This window comes from Myzus persicae, unplaced genomic scaffold (assembly GCF_001856785.1).
Source record: "Myzus persicae strain clone G006 unplaced genomic scaffold, MPER_G0061.0, whole genome shotgun sequence".
Classification (NCBI taxonomy): domain Eukaryota; kingdom Metazoa; phylum Arthropoda; class Insecta; order Hemiptera; family Aphididae; genus Myzus; species Myzus persicae.
Genome location: NW_019104072.1, coordinates 14,818 through 40,619, shown reverse-complemented (window position 1 = coordinate 40,619; position 25,802 = coordinate 14,818). Strand labels below are relative to the sequence as shown.

At 36.8% G+C, this 25,802-nt stretch overlaps 1 protein-coding gene across 17 annotated transcripts in view; it reads right to left on the bottom strand.

Annotated features, from left to right (window-relative positions):
- The window catches only part of LOC111038354 (plasma membrane calcium-transporting ATPase 3), a 64,355-nt gene extending 39,231 nt beyond the window's left edge, over positions 1 to 25,124 (bottom strand). For 4 of the 17 annotated variants that reach the window (XM_022321404.1, XM_022321414.1, XM_022321408.1 and 1 more), the window contains exon 1: positions 7,628 to 8,067. The gene's annotated coding sequence lies outside the window, so the exon portion shown is untranslated. Of the gene's footprint in view, positions 1 to 7,627; positions 8,068 to 11,148; positions 11,557 to 12,304; positions 12,434 to 25,001 lie in introns of those variants that run through there. The other 13 variants (XM_022321415.1, XM_022321417.1, XM_022321418.1 and 10 more) reach the window with 6 other exon arrangements.
- Positions 25,125 to 25,802: the final 678 nt, after the last annotated feature.

The window sequence follows — 25,802 nt, the reverse complement described above, 5'->3', positions numbered from 1 at the left end:
ATGAACTTATATAGTTATATATATGATGTATACGTATTACGGTAATCTAGTCGCGCGATCGACTAGTTTATTACTATTATTAATTTTATTTTTATTATTATTATTATTATTATTATTATTATTATTATTGTCATTGTACGTTCAAATCACGTATATAATTTAAGATCTAGGGAAAGCTACTCCGCGACACAAAACTCGGTCTACACATAATACAAAATCTCGTACTTTACACCACGACTATATATGTATTTTACTGCAGTCACAGAGCGAAGAGGCCACACGTATGAAGTACTCTGTGGCAATTATATATCATATTATTGTGTACACAAAAACATGGGCAATTTTATTTCAAGCGCTGAATACATTATATATTGTTGTACATGAACCAGATTTTTTTTGGGTACCTTCATATAGTATACAGTAATTGTGATCAATTATTTAAACAGCCGACATATAGCTATAAGACAGGTATTAAAGCATTGTGTCTATGTACAGGATGAACTGTAATATTAAAGAAACAATATCACAATTTACAAACACAAAGAATAGAGCCTAAATTATGTTTTTAAACATGCAGATTGTCTCCCCCGCCCCATTTACAAGCCACCAGCTAAAAATGTAATACCCGCATGGCAATTATTTGAATAATACTTGATTATAGAAACTAGTAATTGAATTTTTTAAATTATAACTACACAAATTCGCTCTGTGTATGTCTCTAATAATTAAGAAACTTGAAAATACAATTTAAATTGTTTCATTTTGAGTTCGGGTGGACCAACATTTATTACAAATTTTAATAATTGTATATCTCTAATAAAATAAGTTTTTCTCATAATCACATATTTTAAAAATATTTAACGGAAAAACAATTATTGAAGACAAACATGGTGAAGCCCTCTGTACATACATACATACATATATATATATATTTATATATTAGTGGAGTGTACAATATAGTACGGTTTATAAGTACATTATATTTGTCCATAATTAGGTATTTATGAGTTTCCTTCGAGTATATATTATAATATATTCCTTGAAAAAACATAATTTAAAATTTAAACGTTTTGCTGTAAACGAAATATGAATTTATAAATGTCTTAGGTGTACGTCATGTCGTCATATTTTTGTATAATTTATTGGTTAGATTTCGGCATGAACACGTTTAAGACAAATGTTATATGGAAGTATAAATAGTTGGTGCTTAATATCTCAATGAACTGAATAGTTATTCACAATGATAATGCAGAAAAACTGCATAAACTGTATAAGAAGCCATGCATACAGGAATATTTACAAATTGATTTAATTAACTGACAATATTTCGAATTTGGACTTATTTAATATTCTAACCGATATCCGATCACAGCAAAGGACGAAAATATTTAAATATACAACAAACTGTGATTGAAAACGAATTCCCAATATTAAATACGAATAATGGAAATGAAGTTTGACCGAATAACCCTCTTAGTTGCGATAGGGGAGAGCGGGGAGGCTACTATTCAGTAAAATATGTACAGGTATTTGCATAGTATAATGCATAATTTCACGCCCCATATTTACGATGTAAATAAGACCTAATTTAAATAAAAGGGTACACAAATGCCTTTTTTGAGTAGTTATTTTTTTTATTTTTTTATTATACCTACTGCAAGAAGCTAGAACGTACAGCACTGAATGGGCTTTAACTGTATATATATTATGGTTTAACTTTAGTCTGCATATATGTGCCTTAGAATATCAATGCAGGTGTATAATACTATTACGATTTACTAGTGCGTTCTTGGAAAATGAAAATCAATATCGCACTGCCACAACTTTGAATCAAACAGTTAACGGGTGGGAGGGTGTAAAAAATAATATACCGAAGCTTTCGTTTAACCCCGCTGAGTTATTATGTCCATTCAACCTATTCACCATGCAGAATAGCGGTTAGCGCCATTATTGACAAACAATTTGTTTGCCCTTACGAAATGTTTTTTGGCGTAGTATTTTAATCTCACGTCATTACGATCGCACTATACAAAAATATATTCATACTTTTACGCAACTTACAGTAATTTGACACACAAACAGCAGAAAACGTTTGAATAAATTGACAGCTAGACGTGATTTCATTATTCGTATGATGGCTTAGTATGTATATTCGATTTATTTATTTCGATATTGACCCGTATACCAACATTATAGATACCTATTATATATTATAATAGGTGAGTGGTGTGGTGCTCAGAATTGATGAAAAATAAATACTGAAAATAAAATACATTGATATTCCACGACAGACCAACAAACATTATCGATACTTTTAATTATTTGGCAGTATAGGTAAATTTTTTTATAAAATGTCAAAGATACAAAATGTAGTTATAATAGCATGTTATTAATAATACTATAAAAGCATAATAACTTGACTATAAATATAAGTTTTAAAATTAATTTTATTGAGGTACCTAATACTTTCGGTATGTGTGGTCTTGATTGTCTTTCCAAGAATAAGTTTTTGGAAGGCGTTATCTGAAAAGTTGAACCTTTCTACTTGATTAATGCTATATGGAGCGGAAGAGCAAAGGCAAGTTCAAATCTAAATATATAATACATTTATGATTTTTCGAACTTTAAATTACTGTTTAAAATGTTATTTCTGTCATAATTTTAGGTTAGGTTTAGGAGACTCGCTATCGTCGGGCTGAGAAAACATTTAGATAGGTAAGAAGTCCTTGAAAGTAGAAGGCAATAATAAAATATGAAAATTGGAGAATTGTGTTCTTCTAGTCTGTAGTATAGAAACCTTCTTTCTAGTACTGTGTTAATACATAATACCGTATTATAGACATTATATTTTTTCTTAGTGACTTAATGTCATTAAAGTTCATTTAATATGGAAATGGAACGAAATCTAGTTCTAGTATGTGTCTATCTAAAATTCCATTACTAATTTCTTAATATACTAGGTACTTAAAAAAAATTCAAATTGTCTGGTTGCATAGTGAAATTATATTGTTATCAGAGGAGACAAATATCTTATCGGTGTATTGCGCACATAATAGATGTATACATATATATATATATATATATAAATATTATAGTACATAGAATAGAACTATATAAATTATAGACAGTATTTATATCGCTTATTAAGTTAAGTTTTAAGTCGACATACTGATAGTCCTTGAGTATAAACATGAACTTTTAATTTAAGATTTTAATGTATCATAAATTAAACGAAAAAAAAAATACGAATAAGTACCAAGTTACAGAAGTAACTATATATCTCAGATAAGCTAACTAACCCAATAGATATATACACAAACGACGAGTTGGAAAAATTAGGCAGAAAAGTTCTAAAAATGAGTATTCCATACGATTTAATGACCTTAAACGTCATATAACATACATAATATGCCAAGAACTACATTACTATACTAGTAGTGCCGACTATATCAATTCAACCACTGCTGTGCATTATAATATTATTATCTATCCTTAGCCATATTTCGAGTTATTTCCAACGAACGGACCGAAATATTTATTATGAATAATACAATTTATCACGTCGCACTGAAACCGTCACGAGCGCTCAACACTCCAAGGTTCATAGGGGAATATTGTTAGGGTTTTAACGAACGGTCATGATTTATGGCTGCGCCGGCGCAATACTTATAATATAACTTATAAGTCGGTAGTCAGTACTATATATAGTTATAATACATATTATGACCGATTCGCAGCAATACAGCGTCGAACGTGTGTGAAATACATACGTCAAGGCAGGTCACGGTCGTAAGTCGTCGCCAACCACGGCATATATTTATAAATCATATTATAAAGACCTAAATGCATCGGTGTGGATATAAACATAATTTACCCGCGATCGCCTAAGATGAAACCATAATGTACTTTATTATTATACAAATGTTTAGGTGTGTACGCCCATCATTACGATGAACGATGACGATGATAGGTGCGGTCCTAACCTATGATGCTCGCGATAATATTATAATAATATAAATTTATTTTTGTGATGTGCGTGAAATAGAACACAATAATACACACGCGCGGGGTTCGGTGGGACGCGGACGAGGACGTAATCCAACTATGGCCTTCAAAATAAAAAGATCTATAAAACTACCGCAGTCGAGGGCTTCGGCGTGTATACTCACGCCGTTTATGAAACATCAGTTATTATATCATCGTCGAGTAGACGGCTGTTAAATTTTTTTTTTCGACGACTCGCCTCGTATAACATGTACCTATATGTTATTACGTCAACGGGGTGTAATGTGTATTAATATTACACAGAGATGGCAACGAGGAAAGAGCTTTTATTGCACTGTAGGTACAACACATTAACTTATTATAAATCGCGTATCATCAACATCGGCTGCTACGAATATTATGTATGTATATATTCATATACGTACATAATATATGCGAAGTCCAACTATTGCCATAAATATTGAAAAAAATAAAATATATAATAATTTTACCGAATCGTGTACTATCTTTGACATTAGGTTAAACGGGTTTTCCTTACCCTGAGGGCTAAGATTTATGTCCAAAGGATTCGAATTATTTCAACGAAAGTGAAAAATGCAGACACACCGTTCCATCTAAAGCTCCAACCAAGCGTGTCGACATTAATCGACAATGGTGATAATCTAATTATTGCGGTACACGATTATTAAACCGATCCGAAAACGGATTGTTGATTAACGACTATTTTACGCGACAAATCGACGATACCCAAATCGCGTTATTGGATATAACGGCTGTTGTGAATGGCGGTTTAGCCAGTTTATCTAGATACTTTTATAATATAGTGCCCGGTAGAAGACATTCCGAAGGTGTGACTACACGCCAACTATACAGGGTGTTTCTTCACGATGATTCTCTCTCAGACACACGGTCGCCCACTAAAACCACTTCTCTACCCATCTCCCGCAAAAAATTTAAACGTACAAATATTATTAATATTGGCGGCCTATTTGATTTCTTAATGAAAAATTGTAATAATTTTACTCTTAAAACATTTACATACCTACTAAGTCAATTAATTCTGCAAATGGGCCATCTTCGATCATTGAGAAACGCGAATAAAACAATTACTTAAAGGTTTAAAAGACATTCTGTTTAGTACCTAATACCTACTATAGATTTAAATTATTATGGATTTCTAATTACGAAATATTTTGTAAAATAATAAAATGACCTGTCACGATGAATCACCAACTTTTAACTACTTTATGGGAGGTGCATTTTACATTTTATGATGCGGTACAACATAATATAATATTAATTTGAGGTCATAATACGGCGAGTCTGAATATAGTTCGAATCTCAAGGGGGATAAAAATAAATTCGATTTATGTACTTTTCTCGTTATACCTACACCTCAAATTATAACTTATACTCAACGGGGGGGGGGGGAGCATTTGAGATATCATGGTTCGACAATATTTTTTACAGCTAAATTGTTTCAGAAAAACCAAATACGAACCGTCGTGGTCAAGTACATGCTGCCTATCGCAATGATTAATGAACGATAGTAATATTGTACATACGAAAGAAAAAATACAAAGCGATTTCCACCGGTACGATTATGGCGATTTCACGTTGTTAGCGAGGGCGCTTTTTACAGCAGCGACAAATAAAGAGAACATAAAACCTCCAAGGATAATAAGAATATGAACATAAATAGGACAGCTCTATACTTAAAATACATGGTATACTAGTGCGGTAGAAGTGTCTACTAGTTAACACAATATAACGGTTATATGTGGTTTTGAATACTAGTGAAAGAAAACATTTTATCAATTCGCTATCTGCCATAAGTTTGAATTCAATAAACTTCAATATTAATAATTAATAATAATTTTCTATAATACTATCTGCCGGATTGAGTCTTAAAGTTATTATTCCACATATTAACATAATTTAATATTATTACCAGTGGTGAGGATACAAAAACCTTAATTTTTGCATGTAACCACTTTGGTTACTAATATTTAGTCACACTTGAATACGACATTACAAAGAGTGTCCTATTTTTGAATATTTTATCATAATTGTATGAAAACCTCCCGGATTCGAATCGTCGAGTACATTGGGCCGACGTAAATCAAAACGCATCGAGTGTCAGGACGGTTTGTTCTGCTTCGATTCCCAGAAAATGTCCATTACCTCGACCGCCGGACATGATAATTTATTAGTAAAATAAATGCGCTTTTTCGTCGTAAACAAGAGGCGAGCACCGGCGGACCGGACCGGACCGTTGCGGCGCGTGGAACGAATACAAAACAATGCCTACTATGATACCGCGTAAAAAATAATATGACGTACGCGCACCGGTGCACAGTGTGTATATTGTACTTGTTTACTTATTTTATAGTAATTATTACAATATAATTCCGATGGTCGTTTCCACTGATGGGCTCGGTGTACACGGTCCAATGTGTTCGATTACAATAACGTCATTGGTCGTCGTTGTACGTGTGGCACGCAACCTAACCTAACCTAACGCACTACTAACTAATTATCGTGGCAATAAGTAAATGTTACCATCGGGCCCCGACGCAGGTAAATTATAATTAAAACTATGGTTGTACTGGTTCGATGTGACCATTATGCCGTCGTTTTCGGTATCGTACGACGCGACAACAGTTCTATCAGATTGAAAAAAAACGTTTCGAGTCGTGCGCGGCTAAAACCGGCGGCGGTAGGCCGGTTTAGTCACGGTCAGTAAAGTCGATGCCGAAAATGTGATAACAATAATAATATTAGATATAATATTATAAATCGAGCCGAGTAACAATCCGAAACGATGACGTACGACAGTTTATCGGCGAGGGTATCATCTGCGGAAAGATCGATTTAACAACGGTTCGGTTGGTTGCGGTGGATAATTTGATAAACCATTTTGGCGTCGGCGGCATTAGGTTTTTCATGAAATTTCGCCGGTCGTCCGATCAATCGATCTATTTCGTCGATGGACACGGCCAACAACAACGATAACCCGATAGTGTGCAAACCGGATGTCCAGAACTGACGAGGAAGACAAAGGGAAAGAAAAACAACAAGCCGACGGTAATTCGCCCGAGCGATAACGCTGTCCCAATACCACACCGTTTCTTGTGTACCCAACTGACGAGAATTATGCGTGCGATAAAAATAATATCACCAACTCCGGCGCGCGCGCATTTCGGTACGCGGTATCGTGTTTTATTTTAAACGCTTGGCGTGTAACGATTTTTCAGCGCTTTCTTTCGCTATCGGAACGGAACGATAGCGAAAAAAATAACGACAATAAAAGTCGAAACAAACCGCGATCGGGTCGTCGTCGCGTGTCGTACCCATATCCGTCATTGTCGAATAGTCGTCAACTATTATTGCCCGTTACCGTGATACCCGTCGATAATGCCGTATTATATTTTGTGCGATACATGTCGTCTCGCCGCCGGGGGGAATTAACGTTAATCGAGTCATAACTGTAATGCCGAGAAAATCCTTTAGGCCTTTGAGTAGGGGATGAACAGAAAAACGGCAGCCGCAATAAAGGCCGAAAACACAATATTTTATTATTAACAACCGCCTACGGCGCGTCGGATTTGTTTGGTCTCACCTTTGGGTCGGCGTCGCCAGTACGTGCTGCGTGTGGTCGCGTGCGTCTTATAATGAAATCGTTCTAATACTATTATTACTGTGATTTATAACGGCCGACTCGAATGACTGTACACTAGACAAATACAATGATATTATGGTTCTAATTACGAGCGGTACACGAATATCGTCTTCGTCGTCGCCACGCAAACGCCGGTTCACCGTCGCTGTAATCGCGACACGTCTGAACGCCGTCGCGCGAATATCTCGTTTGCGTAACGTCGTCGTCGTGCGCGGACAGAAAATTACATACACTCACGCACGCGCTAGCGAGCTGACGAAAAAAAAATCGTACACACGCGCAACGACGACCGTGCGGTAAGCGGTTAATGAGCGAAAACGCAAAAAAAAAAAAACAAATGCGGGATCGCGGCGGCAGCGACGGCGGCGGCGGGTGTAGACCTCCTCCACTCCTCGTCCAACTACTACTGCCGCCGCCGCCGCGTTCGCCGACGACCGTCCGTTCCCGGCGTGCGCGGAATGCGTGCGTTGCGTACGTTACGACCTCTTACGAGCGCGTACGACGATCGTCGGAAAACGGCAAACCAAAACGTTCCGGCAATAATGATGACGATATTATGATAATAATACTATTATCGTCGTTGTAAAATAAACAGTTTTTGTTTTTTTATCTTTCGTTTTAATAATAATTTGTTGGAGTCCTCCGTGGCCGATCGGCGATTATATTATTATTATTATTATTATTATTACTTCCCAACGAGTATTAAAACTATTGGCCGCTGCCAGTCGCTCGCTGGCCGGTCAGCCGGACGGCTCGTTATACAGCTCGTACGACCGCCCGGCCACCTCGGCGGCCGCGCCCTACCGCATATCGTTCTGTTCACCCACTCGTCGGCCGGCCTATCACACCTCTCCACCGCCCGCGAACCACGACTTGTGAGTGTGTGTCCGTGTGTGTGAGCGCGCGGGCGCGTTTAACCGGCGGCGGCAGCGACGACGTTCCCACTCCCCACCCGCCCGCCAGCCTTTCATATCTGCCACCGCGGCAAATCATTGCAGCCGGGCCGCGCTGTCACCGTAGAACCAGTACTGCCAACCTAGGTGTACGCGGTAACCGCAGACGACGTGTGTTGTAAATTTTAAAAGTGTAGACGACTACAACTAGTATAATATACTAGTTTATAGCTGGTCTGTGAGTAGTAGACAGTTAGTAGTAGTGGTGGTGGTAGAAGGAGTCGTAGTTGTTGTGATAGTGGAAGTAGTAGCACAACACCAGTCCCTGCCTTTTGGTAGAGGAGCATAAAAACATTAGTTTTAATAATAATAACATAACAGCAGACTCTCGGCGCACGTGTGTACATTTTATAATGTGTGAACTAATAACCGAACGATTTCGTTTTCGTCATTGCTGTACCTAACAATATTAATATAGCGTACGTAAAAAAATGGGTCATCGAAGCCCTCCGTCACAATATACGATACGAGTTCATAATGTGTGTACAATGCAATAATAACACAAACCACAGACATAATACTATTACTATGCATATCGCGGGAGGTATATTTTCATGCGCAAACGATCATCGTTCCGCCACCGATAAAACTTAAAACTGTCCGGCGCGGCTTTCGGTTCGGCTGATGGTAATTCGTTTGGACGCGACGTGTAAACGATATTATATTGTTAAAGCGCATCGCAGCAATTACTACGATACACGGGCTGTTGGTGATTCTGATTTTTGCAATAATTAATTAATTAATAATAGTAATAATAATATCGCCGCCTCTTGACTGTCACTCAGAAGTGCCGACGGCACCGTCACGCTGGCTGCCCGTGACGTTTATCGACGTGTAAATGGCCAGCGGAAAAGTGGACGTTGCACACAGCGAGTCGCTGCAGATCGCAACCGCCGACGATCATTTCGAATTTCGCACGCCGTTCCGTATTTTATGACGGTATTATGATACGTTCGAATCACTACGCTCGGCGGCGGCAATGAGTTACAAATACAATAATTATGATAATATAATTAATAAACATTAAACATCGCTCGGTAATATTGTCACTATTGTCTGATGTCGATTAGTCGTCGTTTTTTGCTCGAAACTCGGAAATCCCGGAACCGCGGCCCACTGGGTAATCCACGCGAATTTAATACTATTACATTACACGAAACACCGCTGTTGTTGGACAGTTATTAAAATATTTAGATATTTTAATTTAAACTTTTCTCGCGCGCCGCCGGTTTTATGCGGTAAGCAGTTGACTATTTGCTCAAAACGCACTAAATCGGTTCGGTCTCTCGCCTACTCATCCCGAATCACTCCGTCACGCCTGACCGTATATATATATATCCGAGTATTATATTTTGTTATTTGCCCGCCCGTAGGCGGTACACAAAATGGTCTTATAAGCTTTGTACGACTGTATCCGCGACATTAATACAACAATAATATTGTATTGTGTTTCTATCGTCGGACGCGAAAAATTCTCGCACGTACTACCTATAATATAATACACGCGGACAATATACTGCATTAGGTGCAATGCGCACACACGATAATATATTACAATAATTATTATTGTTATTATTATTACGCCAGTGTAGACAATATATTATATTACAATATTCAAATATTGTGGTAATTTGCGCGAGTGGTCTCTATATGGGCACCTAACTAGATACCTACGCGTGTATAATGGTCGGTTAACGTGTAAAATGTCTTAACACAATAATGAGTAACACCTCCTAATTATCTTGCGGATTGTTAACTTTTGTTGTGCTAAAGTTTTTTAGAAACAAAATAATTGCTTTCGAAAACATGTGGGTATTTAAGCATAGATTTCGGTACAAATACGAGTATACGACGACTATTATACCTACCTAGCACGTTTTATAATAATGCAATAAATTATTATACGCAGGGTATTAATTAGGTACCGGCTTTATGCCTTTATGTACGGTGTGACGAGGGAAAACAATCTTAATAAAACTTCAAAGAGAACTTAAAAAAAAAAAAAAATATAGTTAAATTTAATTAAAAATAATCATGATATTATTATTATATATAAATGGGTTGTAAAAAATAAAAATAAAAATAATGTTAAATAAAAAAAAACCAAACCCTTTGCTCGGCCAAAGCGCTTTTTGAAAACAAAATAATATGTATTCGAACAAAGAGCAGACGTTATATAATTTTATACAATGTTATCGTATTAATATTTTACTATACAAGGTAAAAAAAAAAAAAACGTTAAAAACGATACCAATAAAACTACGTTGACTAAGTATAATAATATGTGAACGTGTTAACTATATTATAAAATATCAAAAATCGAAAAAAATATCGATGAGTATTAAAGTGTGCCCGTAAAAAAATATCGTTAGAAGGAGTTGATACCTACGACATGTCGTTATGTAGTGGTTATGGCGTTATGGTGTTAATATGTGTCCTATACACCTACCTAACAAAATAATATTATAATAGTTTGGTTACAATCTATTTTGGTTACAATCTATGTACCGTTGCTTGTGCTCTTCGTCCTGATAACAATCGCCAAAAGTGTTATAGGCCAATGCCGATGGTGTGATCTAGTGCAACGGCATCGGTTTGATACGTGCACCCGGCAGCGGAGTACGCCCGCCTCAAATGGTGACCCGGCAGAGGTGCGGTCCGTGTAGGTGGTGCGGGTGGTACGGGGTCGCGGCGTTTTTACATAATAATTTTGATTACTCGGCGGTGGCGATATGTGCACAAAACTATTTGACTATTACGATGCACTTTATATTAAGAAATTCGCAGGATTACTGTCATGAACGCGGGAAATGATTTGCGAAGAAAAAGTAGAGAATTACGATTATAATACGACCGCGACAACTGTGACGATTAGGTACGACGACTACGGCGGGCGCACGTGCGACGACCGCGTTGTAGCACTAGGGCACTGGGGGAACTTTCAATTTCCAATAATCACGTACCCGTGGCTTCAGTGGCCGGTCGCGCGCTATCGCCCCCCTCTCCCACGCTCGCTCGCTAGCTCGATCGCTGACTCGCTCTCCCCGCTGCTAAATTCGCATCATATTATAATGTAATAATAATACACCTATATAGTACGATGATAATATTATAATATGTGACTGCTGACGACCACCACAGCGGACGGCTTATCGCGGGCCGGACGATCGTCACGACTCCCGTCCCGCATAACAATAATAATAATAATAATAATAATAATAATAATAACAATATCGTACACAGCGCACGTATAATAATATTCAAGTATTTGTATGCGAAATGATTTATAATAATAATTATATTTTATCGAATTATATTATACCTATTTTATATATGAATTTTTTTTTTTAAAACGTTAATCATTGAACCCATATTATATATAATTATCTAATATATATCATGAAAAAAAATCAGATCAAATAAACCGATAAATCGTTATTATACTTCTATCATTTTGCACTCGACCTCGAGGTCCCCGGCGAATTTATATTATATTATATAATATCGCAAAATAGAAAAAAATATATTTATAAATATAATCATATATCTATCGTTAATACATTTTATTATTACGGATACAACAACTTAATTTTGATTAGGTACATGTCATACAATATATAATAATGTGTAAAAAAAAATTGTGTCTGAAGGATTTTATACTTACGCGACTGCAGGCGGCGGTCTCGTGTCGGCCGGGAGAACACGGCGGCGGCGATGGCGCGAACGAAAAGGCACCGATCGGACGACTACGACAACGGCGGTTGCGGCCGCGGCGACGATCGTTATATTCGTCGTAGTCGTTGCCGCCGTAGTACGCTCGTAACGTACGCCGCCGCCGCCGCTGCGCACCGCTCGCAGCGCTGCTACCATACGCCGCGTACATTGTCGCGCCCCGTCGTCGGTCAACCACCGCTGCCGTCGCTCGCCCTTCCGCCAGCCCATCCGCCAGCCCGCTCGAAAAACCCGCCGAAGTTTTGGCTGCAGCGAGCGGGTTCGCGCACTAGCGGAAGAGCCGCTTTTCCACGGGAACAACAATATTATGCAGTGCAATACGCACTCACACGGGCCCGCGCTCGCTCAACCCTCTCGTTAGTCAAAGTGGCGCTATGCATAATATTATTCGGCGGCGACGACGACCACGACAGCGACTCCGAAGGCGGTGGCTAAACCAGGGTCGTAGAGGATATTATATTCAGGGGAAGTGCGATGTGGCGGCATGTGAGGGCGATTATCCACGGCAGTTTGGACGGTCCGGCACTTGCTCGATGACGAACGGCCGACGCGCCCCATTGACCCGCTTGGCCCTTCGCTGATTTAATTATTTAGCCCTCTTCCCGTGCACCCGCGCATGTATAATAGTAATAATAATTACAATATGTATACTAGCAGCTCCATAGCATGCTGCAGCTCGCTAACTAATTGATATTAACAATATGATTGGATTTGAACCGCCGCCGCAGACACCGCGAACCGCCGTGGCCGCCTCCACCGATGACTCGATTAGAATTTATCGTATGATATTATGATGATGATAATAATATTACACATGGGCCGTCCGCCGTCAAATAGACTGCACGACGACGGTAATTTGTTTTCGGGTCATTCGGGACATTAATTGATGGGGGTCACAAAATACGGCGGACGACGGCTAATTCCGCCGCTCACACTATTTTATACGCTGGCGCCCGCCCGATTTTATACAGTATTATGTTATTTTATTAGTATGGTATAATATAATATTTACACGATTATTATAGGTAGATTATAATACAACAGCACTGCTAGACGGCCGTTAACGCTCACCCCCACACAGTGCTCACACGCCGCCGCAGTTAACAGCGACGTCCGTGACGATAATAATATTATTCTATGTGCGTATGTACAGACGTATACCGGCGGTCGCACCGGACACGAACAAGACGACGCGCGACGGCGACATTTTTTCCTCCGTCCCCCAACGTTTGCGTCATTATATTATTATGATAATATTGGTCTCCCGCGAGTCCCCAACGATAGCGGCGACGGTGAATCAAATAATAATGATCGTATTGCGCTCGTGACTCTTGAGTGTGGGTGCGCGGTGTACATCATAAAGTTGAATGTATGCTGTATATGTATATATATGGTAGTTATTGCTGTACACACAATGAAAAATGAGTCATTTTCGACGAAGGCGCCCCCCTACCACGACTCCATTGCAGTTGTTTCCCTTCTCCACTGTTTCCCCCTTTTTCGTCCGCCGAGCAAAAAATCGTCATCTGTTCGTCGTTCTCATCATGCAGAAGCAGTACCAACCAGTGGTGGATCTAGGATATTGTTTTAGTTTCAAGCGGGAAGGGCGAGGTCTCAAAATATGTATTTTTCAAAAGAATACTTTACATAATTATAAAATAAAAAAACATTACGTATAGATCCATATTTTAGTATAAAGGTGATTAGCTCATTTTAATATTATTAGCTATTAATTAGAATTTACTATAAGTATAATGTACATGAATAAAAAAGTAGGTATATTAGTACAAAATAACCTTACAGATTGAGCATTTAAGTAGTCATAACTCATAGGTATGAATTTTCGCATTTTAAATGGTACGAAATTTTGACTTTTCAAAAACCTTTTTTAAATAAACGTCTTACATTTGTCCAAAACTGTGATATGTATTACAATTTAAAAATATTCCAGGAATATTAATATTGATATTATTATCTATTATGAAAGTTACAGTGCTTGAAGTGAATAAATTTGATAGTTGCTTTGATTATAGCTTGTAGTTAACCTCATGTTCGTGTGAAATTTAACATCAATATTTGACATAAGTATATTCTGCTTTAGATACCACTCGATTAAAAATATTGATACATTTTGCATCATCTTCGTTATCTTTAAGAGCAATGCATACAATTTTCATAATTTCAATAAATGTTGTACCGTTTTAAATTTTGTTACTCATATAAAATATACCACTTAAATCTTACACCACAAATTCATAAATATATTAAAGATGATCTAGTTTATTAACGTATAGGCTTTATGCTAAAGAGCCAAGCCCTCTGCCCTCCCCCCTTAAATTCGCCACTGACACTAACTCTGCCGTTGCCGCAGCTGCTGGCATAATGCAAATGATAATTTCTTCAGCGCGGATGATGCAATTTAAATTGTTATAGATCGTGTAATAATATTCGTATTAAAATATAAAATACTCGCAGGGCTACGTACGTCATCGCTCATTCGCCATGGCAGTTAACCACGGCTGACGTCGCGGTCGCACCGTTATCATGTATAATATTAATTCTAATGTTTAAAGATAATATTAATATAATTGTGGTACGAGCGAAAAGCACACGGCTGGGCTGCTATCGCAAGCTGCTACCACCCCCGCTAGGAGGTGGCGACGAAGATTGGACGCGGGTGAGGTTCTTCTTTCGATCAACGAATTTCGCATAACATATCACTACATATTGTGTAGTAGAAAGGACAGAAAGGTTGTATTACGTTTTTGAAATCAATTTTTACACGAGGTGGGCGGTGACAGATGCTCATGTATATAATACAGAATATTCAATATAACGTAAAATACAATGTACATAACCTACACAAACGAAAAATGTATTTACCAGGACGAATAATATACATTTTATAGATTTGAAGCCAGCGGATTATAGTAGTACACGCACTACATAATACACATACGTATACATACGATGAACTAACTGCGACTGAATATTATTTTCTAATTTAAATAAAATGTGATGTAAGTATGCAAAACGCTTGCTGAAAATACCGATTAGAAATATTATTGTCAACTGCATTCCGAATATTTTTGTATTCCTATCAGCCTTCTGAATAATGTGAAAAGTATAAGTCCGTCACTAGATTGGTCAGGCTGAGTGGGCGACTACAACGGATGGATATGATGATACAGCACCGTTGCCCAACACGTAATATTCGTTCGAATCGTCATTATACGAATTATACATGTATAATATTATAATGGATATGGTTGTCGGATTTGGACAAAATTTAAATAATCAATACCTAACGCTGTGGTTTTGAATTGAATTCGTAATACTCTGTAGTGACTGTTGTAACAGTATAATAATAATAGAATTCATTATACAAAGCGAATATAAATTGAATGTATTTTTAGTTTGCCAACGGTAGTAGCAGTGTTTTTAATCAACCAGTACAACATATTATATTGTATACAATTTAATAACATATTAATACACTTATATTATGACGATCAGACATCCAAAATGGGTTAATCACAAATTTCAAATCGGTATTTTCGGCAAAATTCTTAGTATTCTGAGTTTCACAAATCAGAACATAATATTATTGTACGGTATATTATACCATAATACGACGATCAATCCCGGATAATAACCACCATACGCATACGTCATATATATATATATATTATATTCATATATTTTGTTTGTTTATCGACTCGACATAATAATATCCACTGGCCACAAGCATGTATAGTACGCATTGTTACAACCGATGCAGCAGTGTATACCTATATATATGCAACGATATATTATATTATAGCTGAAAGATATAAATAATGTCGTATTTTTTTGCATTAAATTGTTTATGACTTTTCGTCTGACGCTCTATATACGCGTATAATGTATAATACTATATAATACTTATTATATATAATATCCCCGGGTATAAAAAGTGGGTGTTGGGCGGGAATGGCGACGGTGGCGGTGTGGTGGGGCTGAGGAGCTAGTTGCAGGATTCGCTATCCCGGCCAATTTTTCTAGAAGTCTGAAACCGCTCAGCCCGCCGCATACAGCTGCCGCCGTATCGCCGCGCCATCCGTGGGGACCACGGCAGGAACGTGCATTGCTGCACTGCTACGCGGGATGAGCGACCCACGGCGGTGGCACAACAACGGTTCGATGTGGGGTGGTCGTGTTGCAGTGCGAGGGGGTTAGCTGCGCGATGTATTATAATATTATATACTTTAAATTTTAATACTTATGTAGGTAGGTGTATATGCACGACTGACACGTCATGTGAAGTGGTTACATGTATTGCTTGTAGTGTATTACTCGCACAGTGACACCTTTACAGATATTAGACACCGCGTATAATGTGTGTAATTTAATATCACGTATAATCATCATTATGTTAATATAAAATATACCATATACTATAAAACCTTTTGAAAAAAGTTTTTTTTTAAAACACGGGAGTAAATTAATTGAAAACCATAAAAATAACAAGCATAAAACGCAAAGCGTTAAAAAAAATGCCAATGTGTGTTCAAATATAATACATTCATGCGATTATGCATACATTATTGTATTTTGCATCTAATCCATAATCCGCCAACGTAAAAACCCATATTTATTCAAATTTAAATACTTTGAAACATGATTCGAATTTTTTTTTGAACTTTCACCTTGCATACTATTATTAATTTATTATATTATATTAATATATTATAATACAGCCCATCAAATTGTGAATGTTATATAATATTTAGGTGTAGCATAATATTATGATCGCTTGTCTGCAATAAAATAAAATATATATATAATAATGTTTAAGTTGAACAATAGCTAATTATTTGTCACAAAACAGTTTTACTAAAATAACTATATACTATGGGTTAAAATTAATAAATGCATATGATTATTTACTAAGTTGCATGAACAAATTTATAGTTATAAATACAAAAGTTCTCTATGAGCTTTGATAGTCGTCCGTCGTGGAGACTGGATGATATTACAGCACATTTGCACGTACCATATTGTGCTAATATTATATGATTTTACAGCTTACAGTCTACAATAGCTATAAAGTTTTTGTAAGTTTACTATCATAATGAAAAAATTTTCACCCGGTTATATTCCTCTTGTTAAAAACACTAACGAGTTTTCGTAGAACTTACGAATATAAATGTTATACATAATACGGGCGCGGCCACTCTATCGCCCGCTTTGACTGCTTAAAATAAAATACCCGTCGGCTATTGTTTTAAAAATCAGAGTCGCTGATTGGTCAAAAGGGGCAAGTGAAAAAAGTCAAGTTATTTTTACGTGGCAGGTAAACCAAAAAAGTACATTTTAAGCTACTTTCGTTATTATTATTGTTATATATATTGTCGACAGAACTAGTTTATTGCAAATTCGCATGCGCCCATCATTGTTTTTATTTTTATTTTTTACTTTTATTCGCGTTATTGTCTTATTATATTAGAGAAAATCGAGAGTTTTTGTATAGGCGTGGTGTGCGAATAACCATAAAATAGAGTTATTATTGTTTTAGGGCTGCAATTCTCGATAAACGCCAGTCTAGGACATGTCAAGAGACACACACAACATACATTATATTAAAGATTATAGCGTCGAGATAAAAAAAAAACCAGAAGCCTAACTGTTTACATAATAATAACCTTTTATAGAAGGATGTGTTTACATGTGTGTAGTGTGATATGGGACACATAATATATTGTTGTATAATATATATTATTTATATTACGTCGTCTGTGAAGCGATTGTATTTGACATCTATATACTGTACGAGGCTGCTGTATTATACATTGTATAGGTATCTGTTTTGTGTTATGTTGCTGCGTACGCCTCAGCTCAAGTGTTCAAACACTGCATTTAGCAAAATCTTATCATTTTATGTATAATAAACAGCCTTCTTCCACCTTCCCTATCCATAGAAATTTTAAAATTATATATTATTATTATACTGAATACTGAAGCATTAAATACGAACGTTTAAATTTTAAAACACAACTTTAGATCTTTGAACTTTCTGTATTGACAAATTGTTATCTGATGTGAAGCATTTTTCAAGTTACCCTCACTCTTGGGAGAAGAAAAATAGGCGAAGCTTCCTTAAATTTTGCACAACTTTAAAACAAATTGAAACTAGAAGCTAGTAGTACGAACTTGTTAAAAATTAAATTAAATTTGTTAAATTCCGATGAAGTTACTTGTAAAAATCGACCTATTTAAATTTCTGAATCTTATAGATTTATTTAGGTGCTAAGGATAATAGCGCAAGGCAATGTTGGCTTAAAGATATGGACAAGTGATAGTTTTAAAATAAATATAATCATTAATATATTATATTTATTTTTATTTTTTAGTATATAAAAGTGATCTGAGCATCGATATTACTTATTCTAGACTAAATATTACATATATATTTTTTATTTGATTTAAAACCGTAATTTAGAGTTAGTATCCTTAGACTTGCCAGTACATATAAAGTTTATTAATTCTAAATCTGCTAGGTCGAGTTTCGATTAAGATATGCATCAAAATTATCCAAAAATCATCTGTTTAACAATTTACAGTAAAAATAGTAGTTATAATAAATTTTATAAGACATGAAGTCTTTTTGCTGTATAGAAGGATTTGATTGTTTTGAGTGTACGGTGTACCTACTACCTACCTATCGTTATTGAGCTTGTACTTTTTGTAGGTCATTGTAATGGATGTATTTAATTTTATTTCAATGATAAATCAATAATAATTCATTCATACAAAAAACGATTCTGAGACGGCGTGTCATCCTCTAATCGGAGTTTAATCTTTTATAAGTAACTTATATTAATTACTTTTAGTATGATTTATTTTCTATTAGTAGTACTTGCAGTATGTTGAACAAATTTTTATTAAAACTTCGTTTATATTTTATCATACATAATTATAATTGACTATATATACTTAACTATTATAAGTCATAACCGCTCATGTCTCAAAATGGTGAGACATATGGGAGATGTAATATATGGTGTTATAATAATGTATCTTATAACTAATCTAAATATTTTGAAAATTTGAATAATTATAAATAGCTCAAAATAAGTCTAAATGTGCTGAAAATCTCATTGTTTATAACACATTATTATTTTAGTAGTAGTGGAAAATGTATAATCTTACAATTAATATTTTATGAACAATAATAAAATACAAAAGCCATTTTAGGAAAAGTTGCTATGTTATTCATTGTTTAAAATTTTAAATATCCTGCAATGTCATCAACATTTGAACTATAAACACTCATAAAAATATTTTTGGCTTTACACCTTACATATTTTTTGAAATTAAAATGAAAAAACGTATATACCCATCACATTTTCAGGAATTCAGTATAATCCATTTTTTATAAATGTTCAGTATAAAATAATTTGTAGCTTTCCGTAGTTTTGACGAATTTTATAAAATTGTGATTATTATTATTTTCGACATTTTTTAATTACCATAAGAATAACTTATGAAGATCGTTATATTAAATTTTCAACATTTTTACTTACAAACATCAATATTTTTTCTTACACCGAAGAAAAACCTAAAAGTTGAAAATTTAAAATTGTCGTCTTTTATTACAAAATACAAAAAAATCCAAAATATTTAGAAAATATGGTAGTAAATATTTGGTGAACATTTCAAATCTCTAAGGTTATTGTTCTTCGAACAAAGCCAAATATTTTTAAAAAAAAATATGATTGGATTATTTTACTTTTGATTCCCCTTCCCTAAAGAATTTACTAGATCTTATTGCTACCAGAAAACATACTCAAAGCATAAAATTAAAAGATTTTTATTGTTTTTAAGGGTGACGTCCGAGATAAAAAATAAAAAAACCCCATTTTATAGAACCAATAAATTCATTGCTCTGTTTTCAATCTGAAATAAAGTTTGTTTCTCCACAGGACACCATATTTTTAAATCTGGTATAAAAATCTAAGAATTTAGTGTCTTTTAGTAATAAATATTCTAAATAATTCTATAAACTATTCTATAAACCATATTTATATACAATATTTATATACTTGTAATTCTATAATTAGCTTTAATAATTTTATAATTTAAGGATAAAAAAAGGGGTCACCATAGTACTTGATGAACTTATCTGTATATTCATATAATATTTAAGAACATACAATCTTAATTTTAAAATTGGAATGTCTGATCTCCTTGTTTTCTAACCAAAATGCTTATCTTATTGAATTACACCGAGAATAATAAGTACAATTATCTAGAAGTAGACAGTTTATATATAGTTATATAGCCAAGTGTATACTATTGATATACTGGATGAATAATCCATGAACAAGATCACGGAAATAGTAAACTCGAAAGCACATTGGTGCATGATTTATATTGTAAATATAGTTAAAGGGTTAGCGTGCAAAGTATAAGATTTCGTAACGAAGAGGTATCGAACATGACAAATGAGTGTGTAAAATACTAAAATTGCGTAACTATCTGTTTGGCTACAAGTTTATATATAATGTTTATTGTTTGTATTGTCCTAAGGATAGGTAGGGTCTTTGTATAGACTATAACTAAGTGTGTTTAATGTTAAAGGCACGTCCAAGTTGTTGCTCAAACAATAACTATACCGGTGTTGCGGTTCGAGGGAAGTCCCACGCAACTGTCTGCGATACCGAAAAATATAAAATTAAAAACGCAGTCATCGTAATAATGGTTGTAGGTTTAGTATAAAAAAGATAACTTGACGAAAACGAATATGAATGCAAGAATATCATAGCAGCAGAGTATAGTCAGATGTGTATTTACTATTTAGTGTTTAATCGATACATAGGGAAACTAACGATAATAAATATGCGTAATAAACGTAAAGCATGAAAATCAAAAGTTCAAAAATAGTCCACTCCAATCGTCCACGGGCATTTTGTCGTGTATTTCAGTGCCAGCCAAACGCGTATAATATACGCTCCACGGTGATATATGTCGTATTTTTACCGATCCGACAACAACACACACTCAAACGTGTCCTCCCCGTCGAAATTTATACGCCTCGCCATCATCATTGAATGTATTATGTATTCATATTATATTATAAAATGTCAGAATTTGACAAACAGTCCAATGATAATAAATAATAATATGTAGATTATAGACGACAACAAATCATGAGACGCCGAGCAATCCTAGATTGCATATATTAATGCATGCAGTGATGATGCGCTAGGCTGAGGTGCTCTTATAACCCTTCGTTGTGCAGGGTAACTCGCACCTCGTACTTGGTTACATCATTGTTTTCAAACATTTAAAGGGCCATAGGTGAAGGCGATATATGATGAATAATTACGTTTCTTGATGATCTCGAGTACACAATAATATTATATAAATATGGATGACACGATAACACTCATAAATCCTAAATCATTGATTTCAAATGTACTATTATCGTATTCGTTTATTACATATGCATAAAAAAAGGTAAAAAGACGATAGAAAAAATATTATGATATATTCTATATTCAAACGGTCGCATACTACATAGATCATTAAAGATATTACTTATTGCGTTTCCGTGTATTATGAATTTTTGTTTTCACCTCATACCAATAAAAGACGATGCAAATATTTGTTAATAACTAGGTTTTGAGGTAAATTTTCATAAGTATTCAGGGTGGACCAAGGATTTTTCAGGGACCGTCCATGCCCTTGGCGCTGTCACTGGATTTATTTCATATACGTAACGTTTTCGAGACAAACAAGTAGTGTACAAATAATAATATAATACCTAAATAATAATTATTAATAATATGATTTACGTTTATCTGTAAATTCAATAGAGTGATTGTTTGTGTTGTTATTGTTGATTTTTAATTTTCGATCATGTACTTTAAAGCTTAGACTTCGCGATAATGCTTTAATAGGAAAACCGGAAGTTTCGCTTGATTTACCAGCGAGTATTCGAGTACAATAGTTTAAATAAATGAAAAATACCTTGAAAAATGTTTGAAATAATATATATACCCATGGTCTTTTCTTTAATGTGGCTTCACTTCATAATAGCCTGGTAGACCGAAGGGAAAGATTATAAAGTTTTTGTTTACGACACGGAACAAGTCGCATACTTCAATAAAGAACAACGTGTACCTATTGTTATTGGTTTTTTATTTAGCTGACGATTTCGATTAGTTATCGAATTAAATTTAGTAAAAACTGGGCAGGCCGCTATAGCATTAGCATTTACATTTAGTATTTAAAAACAATAGAATCTTGAATTCATAAAGGTGTACGAAACTCATGACGAGTGTTTGGAAAGATAACAAAATAAAAATGAACGTTTCCAACCGTCTTGCCCAGGCGCCCAGCCCTAGCTGGCGTGGCGCCGTGACGGTGCATGTATAATGTATATATATTTTATTATTATTATTATACAATATTGTAACGAGTAAGAGCGTCTGCTCATGAAAATCAAGTGTCGGCGACGGTGGTGGCGGCGGTAGCGTTTGCATAGATATAGCGTGTTTGAAATTCGTAAAAATAATAATAATAAAAAACCGTATGAATCTGAAAATCGGTGGTGACGACTCCGCCGGCGTACGATAGTGCACGCACGTCGCCGCCACCAAATGATAAAAATAACAATCGCCACAGAGTTATTTTCGTAACCGCGACGATCCCTCTGCCACCCGCGGCCGCCACTGCCGATCGTCCGCTGTGAAACATACCCGTCGGAAGCAGTGGCGGCGGCCGTCGAGTGATTTGCAAAAAAAACGAAAAACCTCCCTATCCCCATGAGTTCCCCTTTCGACTCGTGTCCTGAGGTCATTACGTGAGAGGAGGGTACGACACGGCGATGGTGGAAGCGTACCAGTGGTATAATATTATGCGTCGTACATAGTACCCATATATAATAATATGGTGTTATGACATACCTACACGGCTGTGGTGGTTTAATGAAATATAATTAGGAGTAGTTATAATAAGTGCAGCCGGATCGTTGTCGACAAGGAGGTGGCGGGGTTGGTGGTGCGGGATTTGGCCGGAATCGCGAGTAGGGTTGGTTTTGACATCGTCGTACATTCGGCGGTGGCGGCGACCGTCATCACGAAAACGGTCAAACGAGCCCGCGAATTATAGAGCGAGAGAGACGGCAGACGGTGAGATGGAAGAAAGAACGAGAAAAACAGGAGATCGGCGGCGGCCAGCATACGAAATGTGTGTGCGCGTATGTGTCTGTCTCTAAATTTAGAGACGATGGCGCTGCCGCCGCCGCAGCCGACGGTGCTGGACCATTATATTATTGCTGCGACGGCGGCCAGACCCTTGGAAACGGTTAAAAATAGTTGTAGTTGCCGTCTCCGGTACGCCGTGTTACGACTGTACAGACGACGGTGGTGGCGGCAGCGGCGGCGGTGTAATGGGCAAAACAAGAGCGCGTTGTAACGACGATATATTATAATATGGGTTTTCTTTCTGACAATGGCCGGTCGGTCGCACACAAGCCGCACGGTATTATTGCGAAAATTGCATATTATAACGACCTCCCGGGTTGGCGTGGACGCCAAAAACACCGCCGCTGCCACCGCTTGTACGCGCACGCAAACGCGCTCGCAAACACACACACACACACACACACACACACACACACGCGCGCGCACACGCACACACACACACACACACACACACACCGCCCCATCGACGACACGCACGCACACGCTTACTTATTCGCTTGCACGTCTTGTGTATACCGTGTACATATTATTATATGTGCCGCCGATCGGCACATCTGCAGCAGCACAACACGCGTACGTCCGCAGCCCGCCAAAACCGTGAACACATAATAATATTATAATAATGTGAATCGCGGGCGGACGTTTCGCGGTTGTTACGTTTTTTATTCGAAAATCCGTCAAACCCGGGCGAGGTCACGCTCGGATCCGATTCGGCATGGATCGAAATGTGTTTGGCTAAAAATAATGTGCTCGTACGCACTGCGGCAAATATAATAATAATATTATTTGATGTACAATATTTTGGCGGTCCCAATGAGAAAATAAGAAAAGTCCTATGTCCGGAATTCGTATAGGCACTGCTGTAACGTTACCCACGACTGCGGTTGTTTCGATTTGAGTACCTACTATTATTTGCAAGTATCGTAAAGGCGACGGATAGTGTACGGGTAAAACATGCAGATTTATTTACATCGGTGATATTATACGTTCACGTTAGGTTAGGTTAGGTAACCTATATATATATATAAAACTATATTAAAATAATAATAGTTACGTATAAGTATAATATATAGTAGTAATGTGTGTACTAGCCGCTCTCGCGATACACCTACGATAGCCTTATATTATACAATACTATTATACTTATCGATCTACAATAAGCCACCTTTGAGTGGTACCTCGCCGAGGCGATGACCCATCCATCGTGATAATATAAATGCATATAAATAATATAATACGATGGCGATAACAGAAATAGGAAATGAAAATATAAATTATAAATATTGTAACAATCGCGGTGCACGGAGTGCGTCCGTGACGATCGATAATAATAATAATAATAGTAATAAAAAATCCAATAAATTCAATAAAACTCACCTCTATAGTCTCTCGGCGCAGTCGGATGGCCGGCGACGGCTGAAGTCTGAAGACGGTGTTATATATCCACCCCGACGGTGACTCTATAGGCGTTCGGCGGCGCTGCGGGTATGATATTATACGGGGCAGGTACACCCGCGCGCGCGTGTGGGTTCGTGCATGTACACACGCACGGAGAAGAGTCTGCCGCTAGGTCACCGGGCGGCTTGGTGGCCGATCGATAGTGGGTGGCGGCGGCGGTGTCGGTGACGGAAGACCCCGGGCGGCGGCTGGTCTTACTGGTTACGGTTGCGGCGCGGCAGCGTTTGCGTTTACCGCACGCACCACACACACACACACACACACACACACACGTAAGCACACTCGACACACGTACTCACACACACGTACGCACACACGGTCGCGAACGCGCGCGCACCGATCACCTTAGAATATACGTACGTCGTTCACCTAGCCCTAGCCTAAGTGCGTCGAGGGTTTGTGAGTTTCGACGGTTGAACAGAGCAAAAAATTCCAGAAAAAAAGGCCGTCTCTGTTGTGGGACACGATGCACCCGCGACCAGCTAAAATATAATGTGCAATAATAATAATAGTACAACACACAATATATAGAGCATAAGCGTATTTTTTCAGTCCCGGTCCGTCTTACGTCACGTTAGGTAAAATAAATATAAATAAATAAACGACAAGTGTACCACCGGCTTCACGCTGTTCTCGGAGACCGAGAAACGGTCGCAGGGCCGGCGCCGTGTGGTAGCAGTGGGAGAACGGTTTAAATACTATCATATATTTACATTCCGA